Source organism: Canis lupus, chromosome 7 (assembly GCF_003254725.2).
Source record: "Canis lupus dingo isolate Sandy chromosome 7, ASM325472v2, whole genome shotgun sequence".
Lineage (NCBI taxonomy): Eukaryota > Metazoa > Chordata > Mammalia > Carnivora > Canidae > Canis > Canis lupus.
The window spans coordinates 64,633,954-64,646,410 of record NC_064249.1 but is presented as its reverse complement, the minus strand read 5'-3'; the positions used below and the strand labels follow the sequence as shown (position 1 = coordinate 64,646,410).

At 41.5% G+C, this 12,457-nt stretch overlaps 1 protein-coding gene across 16 annotated transcripts in view; it reads right to left on the bottom strand.

Moving 5' to 3' along the window:
* Positions 1 to 12,457, bottom strand: part of TMEM241 (transmembrane protein 241) — a 112,084-nt gene that overhangs the window by 88,339 nt on the left and 11,288 nt on the right. The window lies entirely within an intron of this gene.

Below are 12,457 nucleotides of genomic sequence, written 5' to 3'. Positions count from 1 at the left end.
GACATGGTCTGTGCCCACTGACAGTGAGGAAGGCTGACAAAGCTATCCAGCTACAGCCTGTCTGTTCCCTGTCCCACGACAGGGCACAGACAAGCTGGAGATGGAAGAGGGCTTCCTGCAGTTCAGGAGAGAGAACAAATCTGATTTTTTTTTTAAGGGGCAGTGAACATTATTCTTTGGATTTTAAGTAGCCAGAGGGCTTTGAACTCACGCCCAATTATTAAAAATTTAAAAAGACTATTTACCTAGGCAATATATCAAACAGCTCCATGGAACTACAACAAAAGGAAGCAAATGTCAAAGGACAGAATTTTTAAAAGAATGCTAGAACTCGAACTGGGTGGCCATGTGCTGACGTTTTCCACCGCTAACCTGAAATCTCTAAGGACTTCAGAAGGGTGCATTTCTTTGATTCCGCTGTGGCCCCAAAACTGCTTTTCTCAAAACAGTTTAGATTCTTGCTCTCTTGAAGAAAAGCAAAATTCCAGTTTTTACATAGAGCCCTGATCACGGAGGTTGCAACTTGCCACTCCCATCCGTCACCGACGCATTTGGTCCCTAGAGTTATTCTAATAATAGATAGAAATAAATGAGACCATTCCAGCAGAATTTAACATAATAATCCCAGCTAACTCAATGAACCACTCTCCTGGGATGGTGCCTGTTCAAGAAATGTTCTTTATTAACTTTATTAGCATGGGCAGGCACTCCATCTGTGATCAGACCTGCTTTTGTACGCTTCCCAGCAAACCTGGTGTTAAAATGTCTCTAGTCTCTACTGAGGCCTCCAAACCCTACTTCCTGAATATATTCATTCAGCAAATATTTATAGCAATTTGCAAGGTGCTGACAGCACCAGAATTATTATTAACAGCAGCATCACAGTTAACATTTACTGAGCACTTGCCACAAACAAGGCACTATGCTAAATGTTTTCTATGCTGTGTCTTTAAAAAATCTGCACAGTGTGGGATGCCTGGATGGCTCAGTTGGTAAAGTGTCCAACTCTTGATCTCAGTTCAGGTCTTGATCTCAGGGTCATGATTCCAAGCCCCACGTTGGGCTCCACACTGGGTATGGAGCTTGTTTAAAACACAGCACAACAACCTTATGAAGAAAATATTATCATTATTTCCATTGTGCAAATCAGAAAACTGAGGCCTAAAGAGTTTAAATAATGTGCCTGTGGTCAAAAAAGCTGGTAATGGCAAAACCAGAATTTGATTTCAGGTCATCTGACTCTAAAGCCCTAGCTTTAAGCCACCCTTTCATACTTTGCCCCCAAAGACCTCATAATCTAATGGGAGACACTGACCTATATAAAATAAGCTAAAAACACAGCATGATTTTGCTCTGGTAGCAGACCAAACAGCTAATTACCCAAGGAATATTCTCTGTTCTTACTAGTGCCACTGCAATAAGACATGTCTGTACTTGCACCCAAAAGGCGAACAGAAAAAGGAAGATGCCATTCTCTTTCCTAATGGGTCAAGGAGAACATTGAACCAATTGCTCTTCTTCTAGGAAATGGCTTTCCTAGAAGGAAAAGCTCACAAGGGTCAAGGGAGACTGGATCCAGGCCCCTGGTCCGCTGAGCACCAGAAGGCAGCCCAGAGCACTTGCCACGAGGAGCACAGGTAAGGAGGGAAGTCGGGCACTTGTGACATAGTGTGCCTAGCTGCTGCAGGCACAGTACTCTGGGATGTGAGCTCAGTAAGGCTCCAGGCATCTGTGCTCTGCTCCTTCTTAAACAAAGAAAACACCTGCCCAACCATATGCTCCAAGAGACATCAGGGCATTTGAGTGACCATGGATGTGAAAGAGAAAACATGGCTAAGGAAACACATTGTATTTTAACCCTCTACCCTAAATACAAAGAAATTATTTTAACTATAAAAAACAAACACAGATCTAGTAGAACCAAAGAGACTTCTGGGATATGTTACAGAGCAGCTGTGTGAGCATTTGGATTCAACCATGGCACTATGACCAGGAGCAGGGGCACTGATGCATATGTTGTCCACAATCACCTCATTCAGCACTCACCTAGGTGGGCAGAACCAAAGCAACGTGCACTAATGGGGAAATTTCAACGCCTGCAGAAGCAGTTGGTTGCCTGACCCTGTCTTGCCCCTCATGAGCTCTTATCAGAGACAGCTGCCTCCCTCCTCCACACACCAACAAAAAAGTATAGCTGCTATTGAGAGGAATAAATATGAATCACTGGGGGCAGTGCTGCCAAAACATATGGGCAAAACCAATGTGAAAGGATGGGGCGGGGGCCGAAAAATAATTAAAAATTGAGAACTGTGCATTCACATTGCTCCAAAGTATCAAAGTTCTCTTTCCACTGAAAATCACAGGGTACACTGTTAAGTGTAGTTTATGCAAGAAAACACTCGAGGGAACCCAGTAGACAACCCATACACCATGAAAAAGCTCTTCCATGAGATTAGCAAACTAGTGCACATTTATACATCTTAAATCAAAATAGAGTGTTTTCATCCAAAAATGATTTCTTGATTTATCTTTCAATTAACCCATTAATTATCAAAGCCAGATACTATATAATAGACATATTATTAATGTGTCTCAAGTCAGCCGTAAGTTTCACAAAGGTGGGAGTCCTGTGTGTTTTGCTCATATAAATAAAAGTCAAATGTTACACGGATGAATGTTTTAAGGAAAGTAAAGGACTAGGCTGTACCATAAGGGTATCTGATCTAGTAAGTGAGGATAGGGAAACCTTCCTCTAATAAGTGATATTTGAGATAAAACCCAGTTAGGGGTGCCTGGGTGGCTCATTTGATTAAGCGTCTGCCTTCAGCTCAGGTCATGATCTCAGGGTCCTGGGATTGAGCCCCACAACAGACTCCCTGCTTAGCTTCTCCCTCTCCTTCTTTGTGCTCTTTCTTGCTCAAATCAATCAATCTGTCTGTCTGTCTATCTATGTATCTATCTATACAAAAAAAAAAAAACAACCTCAAAGTTGAAGTGGGTAAAGGGTTGGGGTGGGGAAGTAGAAGAGATACAACATTCCCACCTTGGTCCATTACTCACAGCAGTAAAAGTCTCTTGAGGTTCAGTAAGACTTTGTCACAAGTCTGTTCTTCACTAGCTATTCATTCCTAAATTCTTTGCAACATCAATCTTGTTTAATTTACACACCAGAAGGAGAAATAGGAAACAGACTCGCAGTCACAGGTGTGCATGCTGTCTCCCTCCCAGAGAGGACCTGCTGCAGAGAGTATAGTCCACGGGCAGGTGAACATAATTTGAAGAATAGTTTATACTTGCTGCTTCAGGATTCAGAAATGGGATCTCTGGCCCACAAGGTTTCCACGACTATCAGTTAATATGCTATGGTAACATGGACAGGTCAGGCCTAGCAACAGTTGCCTGGGGTAAATAAAATGCATGACAACTGAGTTTCCCATACTTTTCCAGGCTGTGTGGAGACAAGGTGAGGACAGAACTACAAGGCAGTGCTTTCTTGTCCTTTTGTCATCTCATGAAATATTTTGTTTTTAAAAGATTTATTTGGGGGATCCCTGGGTGGCTCAGCGGTTTAGTGCCTGCCTTCGGCCTGGGGCATGATCCTGGAGTCCCAGAATTGAGTCCCGCATCGGGCTCCCTGCCTAGCCTGCTTCTTCCTCTGCCTGTGTCTCTGCCTCTTTCTGTGTCTCTCATGAATAAATAAATAAAATCTTTATTTTTATTTTTTTTAAAGATTTTATTTATTTACTCATGAGAAACAGAGAGAGGCAGAGACACAGGCAGAGGGAGAAGCAGGCTCCATGCAGTGAGCCGGACATGGGACTTGATCCGGGGTCCCCAGGATCATGCCCTGGGCCGAAGGCAGGCGCTAAACCGCTGAGCCACCGGGCTGCCCCAATAAAATCTTTAATAAAAAAATTAATAAAAGATTTATTTATTTGAGAGTGAGAGAGATAGAGCACACAAATGGGGGGAGGGGGAGAGGGAGAGGGAGAGAGAGAATCCCAAGCAGACTCGCAGTGGAGCCCAATGTGGGACTTGATTCCAGGACCCTGATATCATGATGTGAGCTAAAGCAGAGTCAGTCACTCAACTGATTGAGCCACCCAAGCACCCCCTTGAAATAGTTTTAGAAAAATATTGGGCCTGTGAGGGCTCAGCCTGGGCAGCTGACTTCAGCTCAGGTCATGATCTCAGGGTTCTGGGATTGAGCCCCGCATTGGGCTCCCTACTCAGCAGGGAGTCTGTTTCTTTCTCTCTCTCTGCCTCCTCCCCCATGCTCATGCTCTGTCTCTCTCTCAAATAAAATCTTTTTTAAAAGACAAAAAATATTTCTTCAGGACAGAATGAAATTGTGATTTTAAAATCCTAGTTAACTCTGCTAAAATGGACGATTATTTTCCAGGGAGATTAAGTGATGGAAATTATACCTGGTTCTGGGCACTGAAGAGCATAACCTTATAACATGCACATGGTTATCCAGATCCTTGGGAATTATAAAGAGCTCTCTTTGCTGCCAAGGAATGTTCCAGCAGTCAGCTGAAAAACTTTAGTCAAGAGCTCTAAGGGATGGACAAATTTCACACATTTTCCTGGGCTGTGCCCGTTCTTCTAGGTCAGGTCATCTAGGGCTGGAGGTATGTAGGTGACCCCTAAGGGTCACTTAGGTCACTATGCGTGAGGGCAGAGGAAGGACACACAAGAATAGAGCTGTGCATGGCACAATACTCAATAAATGTTCTGGTTTTTCTACACATAACTCCAAAGACAGAAGCCATTAGGGAAGATTGATAAATCCACCTACACAAAATGCACTGGCCAAAAAATACCATACGGAAAATCAAGAGATGAGATGCCTGGGTGGCTCAGTCAGTTAAGTGTCTGCCTTTGGCTCAGGTCATGATCCCAGGGTCCTGAAACTGAATCCCATGTTGGGCTCCCTGCTCAGTGGAGAGCCTGCTTCTCCCTCTCCCTCTGCCTGCTGCTGCTCCTCCTGCCTGTGCTCTCTCACTCTTTCTCTGTCAAATAAGTAAAAGTCTTTTAAAAAAATCAACTGGTGATTAACAAGCTAGGAACAACTATTGGCAACATAGAAAACAGGCTGGAATTTCATATTCTTAATGTGTAATGAGTATTTACAACTCAATAAGAAAAAAAATCAACTCCATAAAAGAAAAATAGTGGGCAAAAACCAGGTATTTATGTGTATGTGAATGTGTGTGTGTGTGTATTTCTCTCACACACACATAAGACAAATAGCCAAAAAAAAAAGTTACAAATATATATATATACATATATATATACACACACACATACATACTACTTTGTTACTCTTACCAAAAGCTTTAAAAATATGCATACTCTATACAGTATTTAAAGGCAGTTAAAGTTATCCACAATGATGTTTGCATTTATAAGGAAAATAAAACTGCATTCTGGCCTTATGGTTGGTTATCAAGTGTGCCAAGCACCCTGGGGCTTGCTATTGCTTCCCCACCCGGAACCCTCTCCCTCCAGACACCTGCATGGCCCACTCTCTCACATCACCAGACCTCTGCTCAAAAGTCATCTTATCTTATCTTATCTTATCTTATCTTATCTTATCTTATCTTATCTTGTGAGTCAAGTAACCACCCCCATTCCCATCCACTAGAACACACTCAGACACACACACACCCCCACACACATGCCTATTCCCCTATCTGGCGTCATTTTTCTCTAAACTTACTGCCATCTGACATATCATGTACTTCCATTTTCCTTTGTTTCTTGTCAACCAGAAGGTAAGCTCTATGAGGGCAAGGGTTTTTGACTGTTTTGTTCACTGTACACACCCCCCTACACACCAAGAATAATGTCTGCTATATATGCTAGACACTCAAATATATGCTGAAGGAATCATCACGTATTACTTTGTAATTTAAAAAGAGATTTCCCCTTCCTTCTTTAGATTGATAGAAGGGAAAACAACAGTAACAAAATATACCAGAATACTCCAGGCATGACCCTAATTCACATTTCTTTCTATGCTTTTCTTAAGCCCTTCAGAGACTTTGCTCTGAACAGAATTGCCAGTGTTTATAGCTACTGGGTTTTTAAGGGCAGGGATGAAAGCAAAAAGTACGTACATCCTACCATTTGCCTCTTTGAATTGGCCCTAATGGGGAATTCTAACAATAAGCAATAATCTTTTTTTTTTTTTTAAGATTTTATCCATTTATTAAGAGAAAGAGACAGAGATAGCACTAGAGTAAGAGAGAGCTCAAGTTAGGGAGGAGAGGGAGAAGCAAGTTCCCCACTGAGCAGGGAGCCCAACGTGGGGCTTGATCCCAGGACCCCAAGATCGTGACCTGAGCCGAAGGCAGATGCTTAACTGACTGAGCCATCCAGGTGCCTCATCTCCTCCTTTTACTTTCTGACAGTTTTTCTTTGTAAAGTTCAATTGTTAATGTTATCTGGCTTATTGGATTTTTTTTTAAAGCTCTATCCCCGAACCCTGGGATCATGACCTGAGCTGAAGGCAGATGCTTAATGACTGAGCCACCCAGGCGCCCTGCAGTAAACGTTTCTAATAATCATGTTGTAACCTATAACTGTGACAACGGGAAACTAACTGAATTGAGAAACAAACATGTTTTTTTCAATAGACATGAACTCAGAAACTTGTATGGAGGCAGTCATTTTGTTTTCTATAATAATTTGTCTCATTTTCTTTTTTAAAAAGTCATACTTATCCATGCTAGAAAATTTTCAAAATACAGATAATCAAGAAAAACATTACAATTACAGCCCCACTACCCAAAAATAACCACTGTTAATACCTTGTTAGGTCTCCCTCCAAACAGTGCCCAGATGCACATACATGAACACTGCCACAAAAATGGGATCCTGCTGTACACTGGGTTCCATAATCTGCTTAACATCTTTCTGTGTCAAAAAATCATCACTGAATTATCAATAATTGCCTAATAGGCTATTGCTGCACACTGAAGTTAATCCTCTTTTCATTATTTTAATGCAATGACCGTTATCCTTGAATATACTCCCTTTTCATATTCATTTTTTGCACTATCAGGACAAATTCCCTGAAGTGGAATTGCTGTTCAAAGATACATGACTCAAAGTGCAGAATGGGTTACAAAACTGCCTTCCAAAGAAGTTACCCTGACTGCACTCTCTGCTATGGGCTACATGCTTGTGTTCCCTCGAAATTCGTATGTTGACTTCCTAACCCCAGCATGATGAATTTGGAGGTGGGGCCTTTGGGAGGTAATCAGGTCATGAGGTTGGAACCTTCATGATGGGATTAGTGCCCTTATAAAAGAGATAAGACCATGCTTTCTCCCCGCCCCCAATCTCTCTCTTCCTCCCTCCTTCCCCTCCCCCTCCACCATGGAAGGATACAACAAAATAGACAAGAAAAGGTCCTCACCAGAACCTAACTATGCTGGCACCCTGATGTTGGACCTCCAGCCTCCAGAACTGTGAGAAATCAATGTTTGCTGTTTAAGCCATCCAATCTCTGATATTTTTGTTATAGCAGCCTGAGCTAAGACTATCTGTATATATAGTCCTATATTATATAATATATATAAAGTCAACCACTGCAACTCTAAGATTCTACAATAGCCAAATACCTGCATATTGGGAACAAACCAGGCACATACCACTGAATGCATCTTTTCTGCATCTGTAATTTATAAGGTGGCACCACCTGGGCCTCCCATGCTGGTTTATTCTTTCATTGTCTATGTGCCAACAAAGGGGGCAAGACGGAATTATATCCTGAGATGCCCTGAAAGAATCTTGGGTCTCTGCAGCATGAGGACCTCTGGGGAGCTGCTGAGCCAGGGAGTGTGTGTATCTGTGTGCGCAGGGAGGCATCTCACAGTAACTCCTGGGGGAAAAGACTATTTGTCCTGGGATCTGCTTTGAAAGTTGTGGAGATACATAGGTTTTCTTACATGATTTACAAGCACAAGTATGGCATCTTGTTTGAGTCTTGGGCTTGTTTGTTTTTCTTTTTGTGCACACTCTTCTGTCCCTGTGAGCCCTGATGAATAAAGCATTTCACAAGAAGCTAACAATAGTCTGTTGCCATGAATTAAAAAACTGTTGTTATTGAGATGAAGGCTAATTAAATTAAATCACTTGTTTTTCAAATAGAGCATGCATTATGGAAGGAACATCTGCTCCCTCAAAACACTCAGAAGTTTATCTGTTCATGGGTGCCTAAATGGCTCCTTGAGCTGAGTTCTGAAAAATTCTCTGCGTTATGCTGACACCTAGTGGAGCTAAAAACAGATTCCAAACACAAAAATACCAGGCCACAAGATGGGTTCAAGTAGACTATTGGCATTACCTATAACAGTAATACTTCACAACTGTAAAGTCAATATTTGCTTTACAGTGTACAAGGACTTCTGCATACATTCTTCTTCATTTTCTTTTGACTTCTACACATATTAACTCCCTACTTAAAGCAGATGCCTAAATTTCATTTTGGGGCGGGGGCGTCCATTATGGGTGAATATGATTCTCCAAGAATTTTACTCAATGTTCTATTTCCTACTATTCTTAGACATTTCCTCCTTCATTCTTTATTCTTCCTCTGACTCATAGCGGGTCAAGTCCCTTGACAAAGTTCAGCCTTAATGTTACCTGAACTCAAGAACCCTGTGATGATACAATTTTTCACAGTGCATAACTTGGAATAAGAGTCAGCAAACTATCGCCCATAGGCCAAATCCCACCTGTTGCCTGTTGCTGAAAATACCATTTTATTGGCACACAGTCACACCCATCTGTTTATGAGGTCTGTGGTGGCTTTCCTGCTACAAAGGTAGAGTTAAGTTGTTGCAAAACACTCTATGGACAGGATTCAGCAGCAATATGAAGTGTGGTCGACACTAAAGTGTGAGTTCAGTAGATTCCTTCGCATTGGGTGGTATGGGCATGACCTGCAGCCATTATAAAATTTGAAGGTCCAAAACTCCTATCCCAAGAAAGAAAAATACCGTATGGTATTAAGAATTATACATGGAGTCTTTAAAAAAGGAAAAACTAAAAAACAACAAAGACAAAAACTCAAATTCACAGAAACAAAGAAAAGAAAGGTGGTTGCTGAGGGTGGGTCAATAGAGGAAGTGGATAAAGGGGTGCAAACTTTCAGCTATAAGATAAAGTCTCAGAATCTAATACATAAAATGGTGATTATAGTTGATGACACTATGTCATATTATTGAAGTTTCCTAAAAGAGTAGAACTTAAATGTTATCACCAAAACAAACAAATAAATATGTGATGTGATGGATATGCTCATTAACTAGATGGAAGGAATTTTTCACAATGTATACGTATACTGTGTTACCATAATGTACGCTTTAAACATCTTACAATTAAAAAACAAATCTTACAATTTTGTTTGGCAATTATACTTCAATAAAGCTGAAAAAAAATCTTGTCCTTCTGCCATTCCTGGTCTCATGGGCTTTTCACCTGAGAACTACCATAATCACCACACAAACACCAATCAGATTTTATTCAATAGTATGTCTCTTCAGTGGCTTTCTGTATCTTTCCTGAAAACGCTTTGGAAGCTGGTTTTATCATTCCCAAAAAGTAATTCCTACATATACACATAAAGAATTCCTTGGGAAAAAAAACAACGAAAAAATATCCAAAACATAAGAATTTGAGTGTTAATTTTCCTCTCTGAGCAAAGGTAACTGTTCATAAAACTGTTAAGAATCACTCAAAATGAAATGCCAACACATTAAAACATATTTGAGAAACTCCAACCACTGGTAACTTTGATGAAGATGAGCTATTTCACTTAAAAACAAAAAATCAATCATAAAAAGAACTATCCTAATTGATTTGTTCACTGTTCATTTCTTTAGGGACAGGACTGAGTTAATTTGGAGGTTTTACCAAAGAAATTTTTTATGGTTCTCCAGCAAAGATTCTCAGTGGAAAATTAAGGAGTGGGGCTTTCTTCTTCATCTGTTAGAAACCTCTGGTCACAAAAGAATTGTGGCATAGAATTATTCACTTAGAGCTTCTCATACTTGAAAACTTGGGAGTTAAAAATGTGCTGTTTTAGGGCAGCCCCCGTGGCGCAGTGGTTTAACGCCACCTGCAGCCCAGGGTGTGATCCTGGGGACCCGGGATCAAGTCCCACATCAGGCTCCTTGCATGGAGCCTGCTTCACCCTCTGCCTGTGTCTCTGCCTCTCTCTCTCTCTCTCTCTCTCTCTCTCTGTGTGTGTGTGTGTGTCTCATGAATAAATAAATAAAATCTTTTTAAAAAATTGCTGTTTTAGATATAGTGAAAAAAGTAGTATGTACACATTACTTTCAAAATATCTTTATTTAAAAATGTATTCTGGTAATAAAGGAGCCAAAGGATGGTATGAAAAGTCTCCAATGAAATCACACCTGATTCTATAAGCAATGGTTCCAGACTCTAGTAACCAATGCCGTGGTCTCACTGCCAGATGTCTGGTCAGTTTTCTGGATCATGTTTTGGAAACACAGAGTCTACAGCACAGGATTTCAACATCTGCTAGAAAAATCACTTTGCTGTTCTGCAACTGTCTGATTGTCTGGCAGTGGCAGTAGCTGCCATATAAAGACAAACTTGTGCCTAAAAACCAGTGCTATCTCTTTAAAGACAGAAGGCCTCAGGGTGTCATCCAACACTTGGTGATCACGGTTGCCAAGTAAAAATCCTAGAGAAGATTGATTCCATCAGGTCACTCAATGGAGTCAATACAGGACATGGCCAGAGATTGACCAACACAGCAGATATGGCCTCTCTGCAAAGTAGGAAATGTGATGCCAGGTTCTGTGACTTGTTTTAAGAAGGAATTTGGGATTCTCCTATACTCCAGGCTATAAGGAGTCTAAATGAGCTCTCGTGGCATATGTTATTAAATATTGATTTGAGGACCACCCACTGGTACAATCCCCATTCCGCAATGACCTCAGGGACTCCAAGCTGTCTGCCTGCTGCTGTTTTTATTTTTAGTAGGGTCCAACCTCTGCTATCTCTACCTAAGTGCACAATCACACAGCAAAGCTGGGCTTCAGTTCTCTACTGATACAATCAGAAAGCCAAGCCCAGTAGGAAACGCAACCGTGGCAAACACAAACCTATCCTGGCAACACACGAAGGAACATTGGGGCCAGGTCCTTGCTGCTAGCCACCTGGTCACTCCCTTCTACCAAGGGTCCATGGCAACTAGAAATCCTGAGCTGTGCCAGCGGTCATTAATCACGAGATCCACTACAAACTAAGATGCTAAGATCTTTGACAGGAGCTTAACTGAGCCGACACCATGTGTAAGGCTGTGAAGCCACCTAACAAAGTCCAGGAGACAGAAGTGAGATGGTCACTGAGAATTTAGCAGGGGGGACTGAAAGAGGGTATGACCACAGATCTGCAATGGGTAGAGCCAAGCATCACGTAAGTTCGAGGGACAACAGTGTCTACTGGGTCTCAAATTTTTAACATTGAAAGATCACTTCTTCCAGGGCAAAGAACCTAAGAATCTTTGAGTTTATCCAGTTTAAAGTCATTCCTCCTTCCCCTCCCTCAAAAAGCAGAAGGGGATGCTTGGGTGGCTCAGTGGTTGAAATCTGCCTTCAGCTCAGGGCGTGATCCCGCGATCCTGGGATGGAGTCCCTCATTGGGCTCCCAGTAGGGAGCCTGCTTCTCCCTCTGCCTGTGTTTCTGCCTCTCTCACAAATAAATAAAATCTTTAAAAAAAAAAAGGCAGAAGAAGAATTCCACCAACAGATGAATGGGTAAACAAATCGCAGTGTATACATGCAACAGAATATTATTCAGCCTCAAAGAGGGAGGAGATCCTGATACTTGTGATAATTCTTTTTTTTTTTTTTTACTTGTGATAATTCTGAAGACAGTAAGTGAAATAATGACTGACAAAAGGACAAATACTGTATGCTTCCACTTAAATGAGGTACCTATAGTAGGCAAAGTCATAGAGATGGAAAATGGAAAGGTGGTTACTGGGAGCTGGTGGGAGGGAAGGCAAGGTGGGGAGTTATTGTTTGTTATGGAATTTCTGTTTGGAATGATGGGAAATTTCCGCAGATGGATGGTGGTAACGGTTGCACAACACTGTGAATGCACTTAATGCTAATGAACTGTACACTTACAAATTGTTTTAAATGGTAAATTTTGAGATGCCTGGGTGGCTCAGTGGTTGAGCGTCTGCCTTTGGCTCAGGTTGTGATCCTGGGGCCCTGGGATGGAGTCCTGTATCGGGTTCCCAACAGGGAGCCTGCTTTTCCCTCTGCCTGTGTTTCTGCCTCTCTCTCTGTGTGTCTCATGAATAAATAAATAAAATATTTTAAAAAATTCTAATGCATTGTTGACCAATCTCTTCTTCCACTATGAATTTGGTCTGTAGATAATAGTATTGCATCAATAT